At 38.5% G+C, this 19956-nt stretch overlaps 1 pseudogene; it reads right to left on the bottom strand.

The window, feature by feature from the left end:
* Positions 1-1730: 1730 nt before the first annotated feature.
* Positions 1731-5886, bottom strand: LOC113885217 (annotated as a pseudogene).
* Positions 5887-19956: the final 14070 nt, after the last annotated feature.

Here is a 19956-nt window from a genome sequence, read left to right as displayed (position 1 = left end):
CAGGCTCCTCCGTCCATGGGATTTTCCAAGCAAGAGTACTGGAGTGGGGTGCCATTGCCTTCTCCAAAATAGCTATTAGAATAGCTATATAAAAAAGTGACAATATGAAGCATTGACAAAACTGTGGAACAACTGCAACTCCTGCACACTGATCACCGAAATGTAAAATGGAACAACCATGTCAGAAAAGCTTGACACTACATATAATAAATGTAACAACCCAGAAATCTTGCTCTTCAATATTTAACCAATCAATATAAAAACAGATGTCTACACAAAAATGCACATTAAGTTCATTACAGCTATATTCTTAATCAAAAACTAGAAACAATAGATGAATAAATAAATAAATTGTAATATATGCATACAATAGAATACCACTCAGCAATAAAAATGAAGGTGTTCACTGCTCCTTTCACACTGGGTGACTGCATTTCCATAGTATGGTTAGAGGCCACAAGCCAGAACATGGAAAACCAGTAAACTTTTGAGAATGGGGGAAAATGACAATCTAGCATAAGTTAACAGTTTCCTAAATATAAATCATATACTTGACACATATTTTAAAAAGTTCTTCTGTCATTGTTAATGACATAAAACTTCTCTTGTTTGAAGGCAAGACCACCACATTTTGTTTGTGTAGGGAGGGTGAGTAGAGGAATGTTCTTAAAATTGGTATCAGTTCAGTTCAGTTACTCAGTCGTGTCCAACTATTTGTGACCCCCATGGACTGTAGCATGCCAGGCTTCTGTGTCCATCACCAACTGCCGGAGCTTGCTCAAACTCATGTCCATCAAGTCAGTGATGCCATCCAACCATCTCATCTTCTGTCATCCCCTCTCCTTCTGCCTTCAGTCTTTCTCAGCATCACAGTCTCTTCTGATAAAATTGGTATAATTATTCTTAAAAAATAGAAGTACTTCTTTGATGAAGCCTCAATACCCATTCAGTTCACTGTAATAATCTGTAAGCAGAACAGCAGTACAGTGCTAGGCGTTGATTCCAGTAATGTCAGGTACCACATCCTTTTCTCACAGTCCTCTGAATGATTTTGAAGAAAATATTCTAAAGGAGGACAAGTAAAAGCAAAGAAAAACAAAGGAGGATTTGAAGATCCCTGTTTAAGATTTATTTTTTAAAAGTGCCTAATATTTTGAATTACAAAAGCTGTCATCCTGTGGGCCTGCTGGACACTAGACTGTGTTTTCTACTCCTTTAATGATAAAGATCACCTCACAAAAAGAGAACTTCTGCTTACTGGCTGGAAAAAGGTCCCTTTTCTTGATTTTCAAGTGCAATCTGTTGTCCAGTTCCTCTAGATAAGTCTTTCTGTATTTTAAACAGATACCATTTCCATTTTGTAATTACATCTAGGTTAAAATTTATTGTCTTATACTGCATCTTGAAGTAGAGTCATTAGTGTTTGGAGTTCTCATTTTAAGCCCTCAGTGCTGGCACATTCAGTGCATCCACCACCAGCAATGGATTTGGGGCCAAGAAAACCTACATCCTGGTACAGAGGAACTCGGGAAAAATGGGCATTCTCCAAGAGTGGTAGTCCATCTCTGTGCATGGATGGGTGTGTGCTGCCTTTTGTAAGATTTTGGAGGGAGTTTAGGGAATATGTTGAGAAGTGCTTTGTCATCAAGAAACAGGTGACCCAGCAGTGGAATGCAGGTCTACTTCTTGTGTCGGTGGTGATGGCAGATGCCTTCTTGTGCCATGTGGAGAAGGTATTTGAGGAGGAGGTGGTGTAAAGGGGAAAGGGCACTTTGGGACAAAGACATTACTATGGTCACTTTTTTCCCCAAAGTGGGAGGTTGGAGGTATAGTGGTGAGTTTAAGAAAACATCAGATGTCCTCATGGGTTCTCATGGAGGTAACAAGGGAGAGCTTTCAGGAGGGCCTGAAATAGAGGTCTGGTCTGATACTGAATATTGTGGTGAATAAGCTTTTGGCGTGGGTTACCCCGGAGGAATTGCTGGGTGGCTGTCCAAATGCTTAGACATCATCTTTGATGGTGAAGATTCTGTTGGAGCAGATTCTTGTCATCTTAGCGGAGGAACAGGAGGGTAGGGACCGGCACTTCATCAGTGCTCTTGGTTAAACTTATAGATGATACTGAAGCAGATCTTGAATGAAAGGGCTTGAATGGTCAGAGTCAGGTATGCTGCAAACATCTGTGGTACTGGAAGCAGCAGAAGCAGGAGGTGCTAATGGTGTTCTTGGAGAATTTGGTGCAGATGCTATATTTTCTGTTTCAATTTCAGGGGTTTTACTTTAACTGTTTTTCCTTGGCTCTTGCTGCGGAGGTGTGGGATGTCTCATAGTACCTGGTCTTGGGTTTAATGGACAAATACTGGGAGATTTTAGTGAATGGCTATATTCTTTTGGAAATCTTGGGAGAGGCTTAGGGTTTCATGGTTATGTTTCTAGGTATTTGTTGAAAAATAGTCTTTAAATTCTTTTTCCATGCTGTTTCCCATTGGATTGAAGTTTTCAAAGAACTTTTTGATACCTGATTTTAGTCGTAAACAGTAACACTGATTTTGGTATTTCTGGATTTCACCTGCAATGTTCTTCCCTTTACTAAAGTTTATAAGCTCTTTTCCATGCCTTTTTAGGACCTCAGGACTGCCTTCTGTTTTCAAGATATTAGTTAGATAAATTCCAAAGAAAGGCTCATATGGTGGATTAATAGACCTGAGTTTTGCCAAATATTTCTCTTTTTTTCCCCTCAAATATTTCTTACAGTGATCTTCACGTAGTTCATGAGCTGTTTCTGAAATTTTCCTTCGGCAGCTTTGTATTTGCTCAAACATGTGGTCTAGTCTGTAAACAGGTAATTTAATAGCACAGCCAACCTCAAGGACACCACTGACGTTGTTCAGCTCTTGAAAGACTTGCAGAATCTCAATTATTCAGCTCACCACAGCTACTTTTTCTTCTAAGTTTTCAGTCTCTACATTTCTCAAACCACAGGGTGAAATTCGTGGTATGCTGGATCATTTTCAGAAGGGTAGGAGAATTAATCTCTTTGTTTTCTTTTGCCCACATACTGTCAACTAATTCTGATGACCGTACAGCTCGATATAAATCTGATTCAAATAGAGTGAGCTGTCGAGCAATTCCTGTTGGTTTAAGGAGAGCAGGTCAAAAGTCTCTATGTGGTCAAAATTCTCTCTTTCCACCAGGTCTGCTTATATGCCATTCATCCGTGGGAGGTGAACTCTGAAATGTAATATTATGACCTGGTCCATTGTCTCTTGCAATTCAGTTCTTTTCCTTTTGATTATTTTAGTGATGGATTCAACCCATTTTTTCATTGTTTTACCTCTTACTGTTCCAAGAAATTTCTCCATTAGCTGCAAACGATCTGAATCTCTTTCAAAATCATAGTGGTGCACTACTCAGTGCCAACATACATTTAATGCTTACACCTGCACAGGCTGTATATATATTTTTCTAAACCCTTTTGAGTTCTGCACTCAAGGGCTAACCTTCTCTAAAGCTATGCAATCAGGTTCTGTTGGCTCAGACTCTGGAATTTCAAACCTTTCTATTAAAAGACTCAGTAGTTCTTAAGATTTACAAAAGGATCTATATGTTGTAAGAAATGCCTGAACAAAATTGGGATCCATGTATATATGGTATGTGAGCCTCTCTGTAAGTTTAATAACAATTCCTGCTTTGATGACTGGAATTCCAGCTTTGGGCTACACGTTTTCTTCAAATATGATATTTTCTTCAGAGTCAGGCTCTACAAATCTATAAACATCAGCACTAGGGAGTCTCATCTGCTGCTTTTCATCCTAAAGTATTGTCACATCAACCATCCTTTCCAATGTTCTCTGATATGATAAAGATATCAATGCTGCCATCCAACTGTTTTTCTCTTCATCTGACTTGGCAGAAAACATAACACTATTTACGTCTTTTAAATTATTTCAGAAGTATGCTTGTACTCACTAGTGTCATCTTTGTCATTAATCTGTACCTTTCTCATAAAAAACTTTTCTTTAAGGTGATATTCTGCATTGCTAGCACCAGGAAGTTTTAGCTACCCATGATTTGATTTACAGCAAATCATTGAGCCATCAAAGAGAAATATGTTTCTTTAATGTTTCTCCTACATGTATAAGAGTTCTTTCCATTGCAAATTCATTGCAGCACTGTCCAGTGTCTTTTCCTCCCAACCATCAATATTCTTCTGAATCTCGTTCATTTTCTTGATTGCTAGTTGTTTCCCCTTCATTTGGTGACTATAAATCCAACATGCAGATTCACCCAGTCTACATTTTGCAAGGCTTTTAGAACATATTTTGTTCCTATACCACTATGAACATTAAGCAAAGCTGTTATTTCTTGTTTCAAACATTCCTTGTCTTGTTCTTTACTCTTCTTACTGCTTCAGAAGTTTGAAGTAATGTAGACAGTGGTAAATGGGCTAGAAGTAGCCTGGGTAAAACATATTGAACAGCTTCTTTGAAACCTTTGCCTATTGACTGAGAAGACTGAGGGCAAGAAGAAGATGGTTGGATGGCATCACTGACTCAATGGACATGAATTTGAGCAAACTCAAGGAGATGGTGAAGGACAGGGAAGTCTGGCGTGCTGCAGTCCATGAGGTTACAAAGAGTTGGACATGACTTAGCGACTGAAAAACAACAGGAGTGCCACTCCAGGCTTTGATAACTGACTAAGGAATGGTCATGAAAACCAGGTAATAGAATATCTCGAGCGTATGATTCAAATGGATCAAATGCCAGTTCCTCTGCTGCCTGCAAAGCAGCTTCCTACTAATGGATGGTGACTGCCTTCATCTGTCATTTCTACAGTATCTTCTATATGGCCCAGTAACTTTCCACAAGGTTCATGTATATCCACTATATGACCAAATGTATTTTCTACATCATTAGCTGAAAAACAGTTTTGTATTAATGACAAAGCACTCTCTAAAATCGTTTATAATTTAACTTCCCTTATGTATGTCAAATTTCTGCCATAAATGCTTTTACAAAATCATAATAACATTGCTCTCCTGAGGTGGAAGGCTCTTTCATCAGTTAAAGATAATATATCTTCTACATCTTGATGAACCATATCCATCAATACTTTATCAACATATATTGCCACTTTAATATCTTGTTTTGTAATTTCATAATGCTGTATATTTTGCACCAACTTTTAAAGTGTCTGCAGAAATGAATTCTAACACTACTACTAGATTATAAAACCTGGTGGTCAGTTTTATAATCTAGGACCTCCTTTAACAAAAGATGAATTTTTTTCTACGGGGAGAGAGAAAAAAATTTCTTTGGTTCCTCTTTTCAGTAGCCGACTGGGCATCAACTATTGCCCATGTATCAACTGGATGAGGGAAACTTTTTTGAACATGTTCCTCTACATCTGAAGAACTTAGGGGCTGAGCTTGACATTGCATATTTAATTGCTAAGTTAATTCTTCAGCATACTGAAGAGCATCATCACTAGACTCAACAGTAGGATGAACTTGCCCCTGAACATTTTTTCAATGCAGACACCAGCAGCCCCAATTGGGGCGTGTTCTTTTCAGCTAAACACTCAGAGCAGCTGCTGCGCCTGCATGCCCCCGCCTCTGGGCAGGGAGAGGGCCAGCGGTGGCCAGGCTGGGGGAGTCACCAGAGGGTGAGCTCCTAGCGCAGAACTGGGCCGCAGTCTCAGCGGATGGCCCGGACTCTGCACGGGGCCGAGCTGCTGGGCTAGCCCTGGAGATGAGGCTGGGGGTGAGGCTGGCGCCTGGCCACCCATCCCACAGGCACCGGCTGAGGAGAGAGAACGCAGCCGGTAGGCGGCGGTGGTGGCATCATCGGGCGACGCCACCCAAGGACCAGGCCTCTCACGCATCCCCGGCCCTCCGTCGCCTCCCCAGGTTGCTTTCCACCGCGGTTGCTGGACTCTGGGCTGGTCTGCCCCGGTTGCAGAGCCGGTGGCTGTGGGAGGGGTGCGGAGGGACACTCCGGCCGGGCCCATTTTATTTAAAATTGTTTTCTGTTGCCATATACTCCACAGCTATTTCCCATTAAATTCTGAAAGAGATGGGAATACCAGACCCCCTGACCTGCCTCTTGAGGAACCTGTATGCAGGTCAGGAAGCAATAGTTAGAACTGGACATGGAACAACAGACTGGTTTCAAATAGGAAAAGGAGTACGACAAAGCTGTATATTGTCACCCTTCTTATTTAACTTCTATGCAGAGTACATCATGAGAAACGCTGGACTGGAAGAAACACAAGCTGGAATCAAGATTGCCGGGAGAAATATCAATAACCTCAGATATGCTGAAGACACCACCCTTATGGCAGAAAGTGAAAAGGAACTAAAAAGCCTCTTGATGTAGGTGAAAGAGGAGAGTGAAAAAGTTGGCTTAAAGCTCAACATTCAGAAAACGAAGATCATGGCATCCAGTCCCATCACTTCATGGCAAATAGATGGGGAAACAGTGTCAGACTTTATTTTTTGGTGCTTCAAAATAACTGCAGATGGTGATTGCAGCCATGAAATTAAAAGATGCCTACTCCTTGGAAGGAAAGTTATCACCAACCTAGATAGCATATTCAAAAGCAGAGACATTACTTTGCCAACAAAGGTCTGTCTAGTCAAGGCCATGGTTTTTCCAGCGGCCATGTATGGATGTGAGAGTTGGACTGTGAAGAAAGCTGAGCGCCGAAGAATAGATGCTTTTGAACTGTGGTGTTGGAGAAGACTCTTGAGAGTCCCTTGGACTGCAAGGAGATCCAACCAGTCCATTCTAAAGGAGATCACTCCTGGGTGCTCTTTGGAAGGAATGATGCTAAAGCTGAAACTCCAATACTTTGGCTACCTCATGCGAAGAGTTGACCCATTGGAAAAGACTCTGATGCTGGGAGGGATTGGGGGCAGGAGGAGAAGGGGATGACAGGATGAGATGGCTGGATGGCATCACCAACTCGTTGGACGTGAGTTTGAGTGAACTCCGGGAGTTGGTGATGGACAGGGAGGCCTGGGGTGCTGCAATTCATGGGGTCCCAAAGAGTCGGACGTGACTGAGCGACTGAACTGAACTGAACTGAATAATTAATGATGTTGAGCATCTTCTCATATGTCTTTGGCCATCTGTATGTCTTCTTTGGAGAAATGTCTCTTTGGATTTTCTGCCCATTTTTCAGTTGGGTTTGTTTTTGTTGTTGGTGTTGTTAAGTTGTATGAGCTGTTTGTATTAATATATTTTAGAAATTAAGCCCTTGTTGGTCACATCATTTACAAATATTTTTCCCCCCATTCTTTAGGTTGTCTTTTCACTTTGCTCATGGTTTCTTTTCCTGTTAAATTTGAATATTTTTAAAATTCCACTTTATCTATTGACTGTTTATGTATATCTCAGTTCGGTTCAGTCACTCAGTCATGTCTGACTCTTTGTGACCCCATGAACCGCAGCATGCCAGGCCTCCTTGTCCATCACCAACTCCTGGAGTCCACCCAAACCCATGTCCATTGAGTCAGTGATGCCATTCAACCATCTTATCCTCTGAAGTCCCCTTCTCCTCCTGCCCTCAATCTTTCCTAGTATCAGTGTCTTTTCAAATGAGTCAGCTCTTCACATGAGGTGGCCAAAATATTGGAGTTTCAGCTTCAACATCAGTCCTTCCAATGAACACCCAGGACTGATCTCCTTTAGAATGGACTGGTGTGATCTCCTTGCAGTCCAAGGGACTCTCAAGAGTCTTCTCCAACACCACAGTTCAAAAGCATCAATTCTTCGGCGCTCAGCCTTATTTATGGTCCAGCTCTCACATCCATACATGACTATTGGAAAAACCATAGCTTAGAGTATACAGACCTTTGTCAGCAAAGTGATGTGTCTGCTTTTTAATATTCTGTCTAGGTCGGTCATAACTTTCCTTCCAAGGAGTAAGCGTCTTTTAATTTCATGGCTGCAATCTCCATCTGCAGTGATTTTTGAGCCCAGAAAAATAAAGTCAGCCACTGTTTCCACTGTTTCCCCATCTATTTACCATGAAGGGATGGGACTGTATGCCATGATCTTCATTTTCTGAATGTTGAGCTTTAAGCCAACTTTTTCATTCTCCTCTTTCACTTTCATCAAGAGGCTCTTTAGTTCTTCTTCACTTTCTGCCATAAGGGTGGTGTCATCTGCATATCTGAGTTTATTGATTTCTCCCAGCAATCTTGATTCCAGCTTGTGCTTCCTCCAGCCCAGTGTTTCTCATGATGTACTCTGCATATAATTTAAATAAGCAGGGTGACAATATATAGCCTTCATGTACTCCTTTTCCTATTTGGAACCAGTCTGTTGTTCCACGTATCTCTTTTGCATTATGTATATAGTAATTTCTCTATCAGTTACAATATACATCAACTTTTCACCATCTATTTAGAGTTAATAATGTACCATTTCTCATAAAATATAGAAACTTTGCAAATATAAAAGTCCATTTCCAGCTACCTGGCACTGTCCGTTTTGTTATTGTTGTCATACCTACATTATAAGCTTAAAATGAGAGGTGAGTTTCTTTTAGTCTGGTTGTTATAGACTGAATGTTTGTCCCCAATCCCAAATTCATTTGTTGAAACCCTACCCCAAGTGTGATGGTGTTAGCAAGTAGGACCTTTGGGAATTAATCAGCATTAGATGAGTTCATGAGGATGGAGCCTCCTATTGTACCTTCTAGGTACAATGGGATTAGTACCTTTTAAGAGTCACCAGAGAGCTTGTTCTCTTTTCTCTGGTCTCTGCTACATGAGGATATAATGACCAGTGTGTAGTTTCTATCTCAGAAGCAGGCTGTCTTCAGAACTCTACTATGCTGGCACCCTAATCTCAACCATCCAGTCTCTGGAGCTGTGAGAAGTAAGTTTCTGCTGTTTATAAGCTACCCAGGATATGATACAACTCACTACATTATTCCTAGTATATGATACCCCATATATGGTACATTTCTCATGTTCACAACTGGAGAAGGAAATGGCAACCCACTCCAGTATTCTTGCCTAGAGAATCCTGTGGACAGAAGAGCCTGGTGGGCTGCTGTCCATAGTGTCGCACAGAGTTGGACATGACTGAAGCGACTTAGCATGCATGCATGCATTGGAGAAGGAGATGACAACCCACTCCAGTGGTCGTGCCTGGAGAATTCCAAGGGCAGAGGAGCTTGGTGGGCTGCCGTCTATGGGGTCGCACAGAGTCGGACATGACTGAAGTGACTTAGCATGCATGCATGCATACGTTGGAGAAGGAAATGACAACCCACTCCAGTGGTCGTGCCTGGAGAATTCCAAGGGCAGAGGAGCTTGGTGGGCTGCCATCTATGGGGTCGCACAGAATTGGACATGAGTGAAGTGACTTAGCAGCAGCTGCATGTTCACAACAAGAAAAAAAAAAACAAACTGAACAAGCATTGAAAAATGAACAATTTTTTTTTAGGTTAGTCAGAATATTGAAGCCACAGGACAGAAGCCCAGGAGGAGAAGCCCACATCTGGAGCCACTACTTTACAGCAGCATTCCTGTAAGTAATGAATTGTAGGCTAAATTGAGAGTTAAAAATTCCGAGGGGAGGCAGTCTTTGATCAGTTTGTCCTCCAAGAACATGACCAAATTCTCACTGTGAAAATCATGGAAAAATCCCTTTGTGCTTCTGGCAGGGAGAAGGGAAAAGTAACCATTTAAAATATGCCTTTAATTAGGGCAAACCATTTTCTCCTTAACAAGGCCTGACCTCAAGATAAAATGTTAAACCAGAGCCTAACCTGAGAGAAGAGACTCATCCCAGACTCCTCTAAACTTACCATCTCACCTAAGTGTGGCAGGGGAGAACCAAATTGAGCAACTCTTATTAAGGTGACATCATAGGCACACGTGCTCACTAAAAGACTGAGACCTAATCATAGAACTATAAACACTTCCTTCCTCTAATACCTTATCACCGTATCAATTAACTTCCTATAGAATACCAAGAAACTGAAAGAACTAAAAGCTAAAAGAAGCTAAAATACCAACAGCTGAAAGAACTGCAAGCCTAAGATCTTATTTAAGAAGGAGTCTCTAAGGAAACATAAGGACAACAGAAGAGAGAGACAAAAAGACACTAGAGGGAATTTTAGCCTCTGATGCACAGCTATAACAAACAGTAAACAGAGTCTACCTCGTAGCCACATAAAATCAAACCTCACATTAAAAGTGTATTATATCAATTCCTTTAATTGAATACATAATTTCTTGCTTTTGAGCAAAAAATTACAAAGCATGCTAAAAGGAAAGAAAAAAGGTTCAAAAGGCAAAGCATGTTTCAGAACCTGGTTCAGATATGGAAAAGATTTTGGACAGAAATTTAAAATAATTATGATTAATATATTAAGAGCTCTGCTGGAAAATGTGGACAGCATGTAATAACAGAAGGTTAATGTAAGCAAAGGAATGGAAACGATAATAAAGAATAAAAGGGAAATGCTAGAAATCAAAATCAAGCAGGAAGAATGAAGCAGTATGCTGAGCATAACAGGGAAAGAATCTGTGATCTCAGTGAGGTCAATAGAAACTTGCCACACTAAAAATTAGAAAAAGGATAATAAAAAGAATAAAGGAACACAATTTTGAAGAACTGTGGAACACTTACAAAAATTAACACATTTTAATGGGAATATCAGGAGAAGAATGAGAGAAAGGAGCAAAAGAAATATAAAACCACAGATCCAGGAAGCTCAGGGAACACCAAGCAGGATAAATATGGGGGGAAAATCTACACATAGGTATCTCATATTCAAACTACAGAAAAATAAAAGGTAAAGAAGAAATAAGCTAGAGAAAAATATAGCTATAGAGGAGTAGGGATAAAAATTACATTGTTCTTCTCTTCAAAAACTATGCATGTGAGAGTGGAGCAAAATATTTAAAGATTTAAATATTTAAAAATCTAGATTTCTATATCCAGTGAAACTGTCCTTCAAAAGTAAATAAGAAATAAAAACTTTCTCAAGTAAACAAAATTGAAGGCATTTTTCACCAGTAAACCTTGTAAAACATGTTATTAGGATTCTTTAGAGAGAAGGAAAATGGTATTAGAAAGCTCTACCTGTGCTGTGTAAGGAATGGAATATATGAACAGGAATTATTAAAGGCCAAATATTGTCTTCCATGTTTCTTATTAATTAATCTAACAAATAAAAATTTGTTCAACTTAATACTAGTACCAGTAGTCTCAGTAATTATAGATTTGTGTAAATGAAGTGAATGGCTACAATATTATAAAGGGTTGGAGAGAAGAATTGGGAATACTCTGTTATACGGTACCTGCACCACCTGTGAAGTGATACAGTGTTGTCTGAAAGTGGACTTGAATTAGTTGTACATGTATATTTCAAATTCCAGGGCAACGAGTATAAAAATTTTCAAGAAGTATCTCAAGAGATAGAGAACACAAGTCACAGAGTGGGAGAACATATTTGCAAAAGGCATATCTGATAAAGGACTGTTATCCAAAATATACAAATAACTCTTAAAACTCAAGAATAAGAAATCAAGAAACCCTATTTAAAAATTGGCCAAAGACCTGTATAGATACCTCACTAAAGGAGACATAAAGATGGCAGATAGCCATATGAAAAGACCCTCAACAAATGTATCATAAGGGAATTGTAAATTCAAACTATTCTCAAACTACACTGGACATATATTAGAATGGCCATAATTCAAAACATTGACAACAAACTCTGGCAAGGATGTCAAGCAACAAGAACTCTTCTTCATTACTGAAAGCTTTAGCTTATCTTGGGATCCCGGATGAGCCCCCAAGATGGAAGCTTTATGCTCAGCCCCCATGATGATAGCTTACACCTTGTCTTAGGATCCCGAGTGAGCCTCCAAGATGATAGATAAAAACTTAGTGTTCTACCACATTCGTTGCCTCTGAAGGAGAAGATTTAACTCTGGGACCAAAGACAGTCTCACTCACTCAGAGCTTTGTGTATTATAAATTTAGTTAAAGTGATACTGGCAGAAAAAAGCTTCTTACATAGACATCAGACGGGGGTAGAAAGATGATCTGCCTTGCTAGTTTTAAGCAGGAAATTATATACTTTTCTGCCAGCTGCTGAGAATAGAAAAAAATATCTCAAGGCTGTGAAAATTTTGCCCAGACCATTTCCCATAACATACATCCTGGGATGACATCAGCACAAGACTAGCCAGAAAGAAGGGTTAACCCAGAGCTCAAGGCTGTGGACCCAGACCTCCCATAACACACATTCTGAGCTCAAAAAACGTATGTCCTTGAACAAGACTTACTGCTGCCTACAAGGCCTATGTGTCTAAGGCAAAAGAATGTGAGTAAGAAAGATGTTCAGATCAGATCAGATCAGTTGCTCAGTCGTGTCCGACTCTTTGTGACCCCATGAATCACAGCATGCCAGGCCTCCCTGTCCATCACCAACTCCTGGAGTTCACTGAAACTCACGTCCATTGAGTTAGTGATGCCATCCAGCCATCTCATCCTCTGTTGTCCCCTCCTCCTCTTGCCCCCAATCCCTCCCAGCATCAGAGTCTTTTCCAATGAGTCAACTCTTTGCATGAGGTGGCCAAAGTACTGGAGTTTCAGCTTTAGTATCATTCCTTCCAAAGAAATCCCAGGGCTGATCTCCTTCAGAGTGGACTGGTTGGATCTCCTAGCAGTCCAAGGGACTCTCAGGAGTCTTCTCCAACACCACAGTTCAAAAGCATCAATTCTTTGGCACTCAGCCTTCTTCACAGTCCAAATCTCACATCCATACATGACCACAGGAAAAACCTAGCCTTGACTAGACGAACCTTTGTTGGCAAAGTAATGTCTCTGCTTTTGAATATGCTATCTAGGTTGGTCATAACCTTCCTTCCAAGGAGTAAGCGTCTTTTAATGTCATGGCTGCAATCACCATCTGCAGTGATTTTGGAGCCCAGAAAAATAAAGTCTGACACTGTTTCCACTATTTCCCCATCTATTTGCCATGAAGTGATGGGACCACATGCCATGATCTTCATTTTCTGAATGTTGAGCTTTAAGCCAACTTTTTCACTCTCCACTTTCACTTTCATCAAGAGGCTTTTGAGTTCCTCTTCACTTTCTGCCATAAGGGTGGTGTCATCTGCATATCTGAGATTATTGATATTTCTCCCGGCAATCTTGATTCCAGCTTGTGTTTCTTCCAGTCCAGTGTTTCTCACGATGTACTCTGCATATAAGTTAAATAAACAGGGTGACAATATACAGCCTTGATGTACTCCTTTTCTTATTTGGAACCAGTCTGTTGTTCCATGTCCAGTTCTAACTGTTGCTTCCTGACCTGCCTACAGATTTCTCAAGAGGCAGATCAGGTGGTCTGGTATTCCCATCTCTTTCAGAATTTTCCACAGTTTATTGTGATCCACACAGTCAAAGGCTTTGGCATAGTCAATAAAGCAGAAATAGATGTTTTTCTGGAGCTCTCTTGCTTTTTCCATGATCCAGCGGATGTTGGCAATTTGATCTCTGGTTCCTCTGCCTTTTCTAAAATCAGCTTGAACATCAGGAAGTTCACGGTTCACATATTGCTGAAGCCTGGCTTGGAGAATTTTGAGCATTACTTTACTAGCGTGTGAGATGAGTGCAATTGTGCGGTAGTTTGAGCACTCTTTGGCATTGCCTTTCTTTGGGATTGGAATGAAAACTGACCTTTTTCAGTCCTGCAGCCACTGCTGAGTTTTCCAAATTTGCTGGCATATTGAGTGCAGCACTTTCACAGCATCATCTTTCAGGATTTGGAATAGCTCAACTGGAATTCACCTCCTCCAAAAAGGGGCCTTAGGCTTGGATACCTTATAAGGTGCCTAAGTTAACCCTATCCTTACTAGTGGGAATCCAACGTGGTACAACTTTGGAAGATACTTTGGTAGTTTATTACAAATCCAAATATACTTCTTTTACTATATAATCCAGCCATTGTGATCCTTAGTATTTCCCCAGTGGTGCTGAAAAACATATGCTTACTCAAAAACTAGCACACAGATGTTTATAATAGCTTTATTCATAATTTCCAAAACTTGGAAGCAACCAAAATGTCCTTCAACAAGAAAAACTGAATATCCAAACTCTAGTATATCCAGACAATGGATTTCGTTCACTGCTTAAAAAGGGGGGTGGGTGGGGGGAGGGTGCCAAGTCATAAAAAGACATGGAGGGACCCTAAATGCATACTACTAAGTGAAAGAACCCAATAGACTAAATATTGTGTGATTCCAACAATATAAAATTATGGAAAATGCAAAACTGTGGAAACCATAGAAGAATGAGTGGTTGACACAGATTGAAGCAGAGGGCTGAATATGTGGAGTACAGAGGATGTTTAGGGAAGTTAAACTATTCTATATAATGTAATGTCGGATACATTTAATTATACATTTGTCAAAACCTACAGAAGGTACAACACCAGTAGTGAACCCTAATATAAACTGGACTTTGGTTAATAATAATATCTGTATGAACTGTAACAATTACACCACTCTGTGCAGATGGAAGCTGGGAATGTTCATGGTGAGGGAGGCAGTATATACATAGAGGCAGGTCATATATTGGAAATCTTCATATTCACTTGTGCTGTTTACCTAAATGTGCTCTTAAAAAGTCTATAAATTATAAAAAAGTTATGAAATCAATAAAAATTTAAGTGTAACTGATATGCAAAGAGAGGAGAGAAAATGGAATAATATAAAATACTCAAAACCAGAGAAAGCATAAAAGAGTGGAAGACAAGAGAAAGAATAGGGTAAAACATGGAAAACAGTTAAAAATGTGGTGACTATTACTTCAACTATATCAACAATAAATTTAAATGTGGGTGACCTAAATACACCAATTAAAAAGGACTATCAGAGTGGATAATGAAAGCAAGACCCAACTAAATGTTTTCTACAGAAAGCCCACTTTTAAGCAGTGGAGAAAGATATACCATGCTAATACTAATCATAAGAAAGCTAAAGTAGCTATATTATTTGTTGTAGATGTCAACACCCCTCTATTAGTAGTTAATAGTTCCAATAGTCAGAAAATCTGTAAGGCTATAGTTAATATAACTATCTAATTGACATTTATAGAATACTTCATCTAACAGCAGCAGAATACACATTCTTCTCAAGCTTGTATAGATCATACTCTGGGCCATTAATTTGTACCTTAACAAATTTAAAGGAATAGATATCAAAGTATGCTTTCAGAACATGGAATAAAACTAGATATCAATAACACAAAGATAGCTATAAAATTCTAAAATAGTTTGTGATTAAATAACACACTTCTGAGTAATACATGGATTAAATCTCATAAGAAATTTTAAAATATTTTTAACAATGAAAATATGACCTATCAAAATTTATAGGATAAACCCAGTACAATGTCATGCTTTTTGCTTTAAACAGTTATTTGTATCTTCAAGAAATTAAGAGAAAAACTGTTCTTTAATATTTACCCAATTATTTACATTTCTGGTGCTCTTCATTTGTTTTAAAAAAAATATGAGTGTTTTCTTCTGGTATAATTTTCTTTTATCTGTAAGAACATCATTTAGCATTTCTTAAACTTTAAGCCTGGTATATAGGAGTTCTCTTTGTTTTCCATTATCTGAAAATGTCTGCTTTTAGCTTTCATTGTTTAAGGATACTTCTGCTGGATTGACTTTTTTTTTTTTTTTTCCTTAAAAGATGTTGCTTCCCTGTTTTCTGCCTGTGGTTTCTGGTGAGAGTTCTTTGGTTATTCAGATTATTGCTCCCTTGAGTGTAATATATCTTGGATATTTTAAATATTTTCTTTTTATTCATGTTTTTGGAAGTTTGACTTTCAAATATCTAGACTTTTCTTCATATTTATCCCATATTGAATTAAATATTATCTTTGTACATTTCTCTATTTCTAAATTCAAATTTTGCACATTAGACTTTTGGATGTCATACAGGTCTAGTATTCTATTTATTTTTTTCAGTGCTTTTTCCTACCTGTTCTTTGAATACTTCATTTTCTTTTTTTTTTTCCTCTCCAAAATCACTGATGCTTTGCTTTTCCATTTTGTTCCTGCTATTAAATCCATCCAATGAATTTTTTATTTCTGATTTTGTGTTTTTCAGTTCTAAAATTTCCAATTTGTACTTTTTCATCATTTCTATTTATATGCTAGAATTTCTTGTTTTTTTCACTCATCATGAGTATATTGTCCTTTATGTCATTGAATTAGTTATAATGTACACTTTAAAGTTCTTATCAGACAGTTCCAACACTGAGTAATATTGATACTGGCCTATGTTGGTCATCTTTTTCCTTCAGAATGAGTTACATTTTTTTGGTTCTTCATATGTTGAGTAATTTTATAATGTATCCTGAACATTTAAAATGTTATTTGTGGAGACTAGATTCTGTTAAATTCCTCTGGATGACTTTGTTTTAGTAGGCAATTTAACTTGGTTAGACTCAAACTGAAAACTTGTCTCAGTTGCAGATCAGTCAGTTTAGTTCAGTCACTCAGTCACGTCTGACTCTTTGCAAGCCCATGGACTGCAGCACACCAGGCTTCCCTGTCCATCACCAACTCCTGGAGCCTACTCAAACTTATGTCCATCACGTGGGCTATGCCATCCAACAATGTCATCCTCTGTCGCCCCCTTCTCCTCTTACCTTCAATCTTTCCCAGCATCAGGGTCTTTTCCAATGAGTCAGTTCTTCACATCAGGTGGCCAAAGTATTGGAGTTTCAGCTTCAGCTGCAGTCCTTCCAATGAATATTCAGGACTGATTTTTTTTTAGGATTAACTGGCTGAATCTTCTTGCAGTTTAAGGGACTCTCAAGAGTTTTCTCCAACACCACAATTCAAAAGCATCAATTCTTCAGTGCTCAGCTTTCTGTATAGTCCAACTTTCACATCCATACATGACTACTGGAAAACCCACAGCTCTGACTAGATGGACCTTTGTTGGCAAAGTAATGTCTCTGCTTTTGAATATGCTATCTAGGTTGGTCATATCTTTTCTTCCAAGGAGCAAGTGTCTTTTAATTTCATGGCTGTAGTCACCACCTGCAGTGATTTTGGAGCCCCCCCAAAATAAATTCTGTCACTGTTTCCATTGTTTCCCCATCTATTTGCCATGAAGTGATGGGATTTGATGCCATGATCTTAGTTTTCTGAATGTTGATTTTTAAGCCAACTTAAATCAGACACATCAATTTGTGTGTAATAATCAACATCAATTTTATTTCTTAGTATTCTTAGCATTCATTCTCTAGCAAGTGAATTTTTAGTCTGTAAGATGTGTACAGTTTAAGTTGTTTTATTATTTGTCCCTAAGTCAGACATAAATAATGGATCACATGTTTTGGTAATGTTCAGTCATGGTTTTATTCTTGTAGCATTTATTTGTGATTAAGAATGTAAATACAGAAAATGGTCCTTTTCAGTGTGATTTTAAGGCTTACATTGGTTGGTGTCTCTTTTCACATATTTAATCTATTCATTATATAAGCACAAATGTTTCTGGTGACCACTTTTGGAAATGCAGTTTTCACCCATTGGGCATATGACTGTGTATATGTTATTAGATATTCGATAATCTCAATTTGGAATCTGTGAGGAGAAAATTCAATCCAAGTTTTAGATCATTCGATAACAATTTCATGAGAATTTATAGGGATTTTAAGATATAATCACATTGTCTTTATCATCATAAACAGCTGTAGAACTTTAGTCTGAGAAATATTAAGCTTTTTCAAAGCATAGTGTATTAATCATATTTTTAAATTTTATGTATCTTATGATGTTTTGACATCTTACACAGCTTGCTGACCAGGGAGAGACTTTGTCTCCTAGGGCTAGCCATTTCTTAGAGATAGCAAAGGGATAGAGCCAGGCCTGGAGCATAGCTTTCCTATACAAAATAACCAGTCTCTCACACCAACCCAGTATTTTCTCTATCCTAAATTATCATGAGACCATGTACTAGTCAACTACACACAACTTTATAGCCCATGGCTATAATACTCTATGAAGGAGTGTCCAACAACATCTGAACTTTACAGATAAGGCAAGATCTTATCACCTGTTGAATTTCTCGAGTAGAGTCTTTATTGTAAAAAAAAAAAAAAGTATGGATAATTCCTCCCTTCCATTGGGGTTTATTCTTTGCTATGTGAGTTTCAAGGTCTGGATATAGTTGGGATGACACCATGCAGTATGAAATAGTCTAATTTAGCCAAGATTGCTTCTCTTCCATGGAAATAGGGTGGTGTTTGGGAGGTAAGTCTTTTTTAGAAACTAGACTAAATAACTGTCATAGTATTAATGGTGGTAAACTTCTAAGGGATAATTATACTGCATAACTATTACTGTGAAAGGAGAGTCTAACCAACATTTGAAACCAAAAGCTTGACTTACTGCTTTTCTGTTTCAGCCATCTATTACTGTGTAACAAAAACACCTAAAACTTAAAAGGCTTAAAATAACAACTTTTTATTTCTCTATAGGTAAAAGTGGATGATTTTTCTTCTCTACTAGTTATTATCTGTAGCCTCTCATTCAGCTAGCATTTAGCCAGTGATGGGGCTAGGCTGGAAGGTCTGAAAAACTTCACTTGTATGTCCAGCACTGTGGGGTTTCATCCCCAATAGCTTGAGTTTCTTCACAAATTGGTGATCTCAGACTAGGTGTACTTTTTCCATGTTATTAGCTTTGAGAAGTAAAGTGGAAGCTGCCGCACTTCCTAAAGGGGAGGCCTGACACTTCTCTAATATGCAGATAAGCCAAAACAAGTCACAAGACCAATCCAGATTCAAGAAGATGGGGAAATGAATCTCTTATGGATAGAATAGCATGAGGGAAGGAATTGATACTGTCCATCTTTGACCATCAGACTAACCAAAAGAGGCCTGTATTTGTAAATCAGTCAGAGAAAGAAATGATACAAGGTTTGGGGAAATGGGGGATTCAGGGATTTGTAGACTTTCCAAAGCAGGAGTGTTGAGGGACTGACTGGCTCTTTCAAAAAGTATAGTAGTCACTGGAGTAGGCCATAGCTGACTTTCTGAATTTCCAGAGTGTGTCAGAGTGAAAGCTGTTGCTTGGCTTTCAGAAATGAGTTGTCACAACTAGCTGATTTTCATAAGCTTGTGCACTAGTGAGAAAATTCTCCGGTTAATTGCTATTAGTGTCTGATCGCTTGTCTCTGATCTATCAATTTTGGTGGTTACTAGTTCATGTCTTGGGGCTTATGGCCAACAAACAGTGTCTCAGGTTTTCTTCAACTTGGGGACTAGCAACATTTTACTCTTACTAGAGTATTAGTTTTAAAAGTATTTTTATTAGTACAGGCTTTATTCTGAAAGCAGATTTGCTTCAGTTATTAGACTGTCCCCAGAAAGTACTAATTTTGATTTAATTTTTGATTGAGGGGCCCAAGGAAGTTATACAATGTATTTGTTTTCACACTGAAATAAAGAACACTAGAGATAGTTTCTTCTTAAACATGTATCAAAATGGTATGCTCATGTAAGAGCTGAATGAAATACTGGTAACAGTAGTTTACCATGGAGTATTCAGAAGTTATATAAGTACAAAGTATACATAAGATGTAAGCAATCACTAAATATACTAGGTGTTCATTAATATTAAGCATCAGATGAATCAAAATGGAAGCTTAACATCATAAAAGTCCTTTTTATTAGGAAGGGGAAATAAGATGGCAGGATTTAGATTGGAGCAGCATTTGACAATTCTATGAAGTATGGGCAATAAAGTAATTTTACTAGTAATATAGCTGGTGGAGTTGGGTATTCTTTTTGTTGTTGTTCGGTTGCACTAGTTAAGTATGACATAAAGATGTATTTTATTTATGTGATAGAAAATTAAAAAATGATACAGGGAAAACTGGCCATGGAC

This window comes from Bos indicus x Bos taurus, chromosome 28, assembly GCF_003369695.1.
Source record: "Bos indicus x Bos taurus breed Angus x Brahman F1 hybrid chromosome 28, Bos_hybrid_MaternalHap_v2.0, whole genome shotgun sequence".
Classification (NCBI taxonomy): domain Eukaryota; kingdom Metazoa; phylum Chordata; class Mammalia; order Artiodactyla; family Bovidae; genus Bos; species Bos indicus x Bos taurus.
Note: the sequence above shows the minus strand (reverse complement) of the source record. Positions and strands in the feature narration are given on the sequence as shown.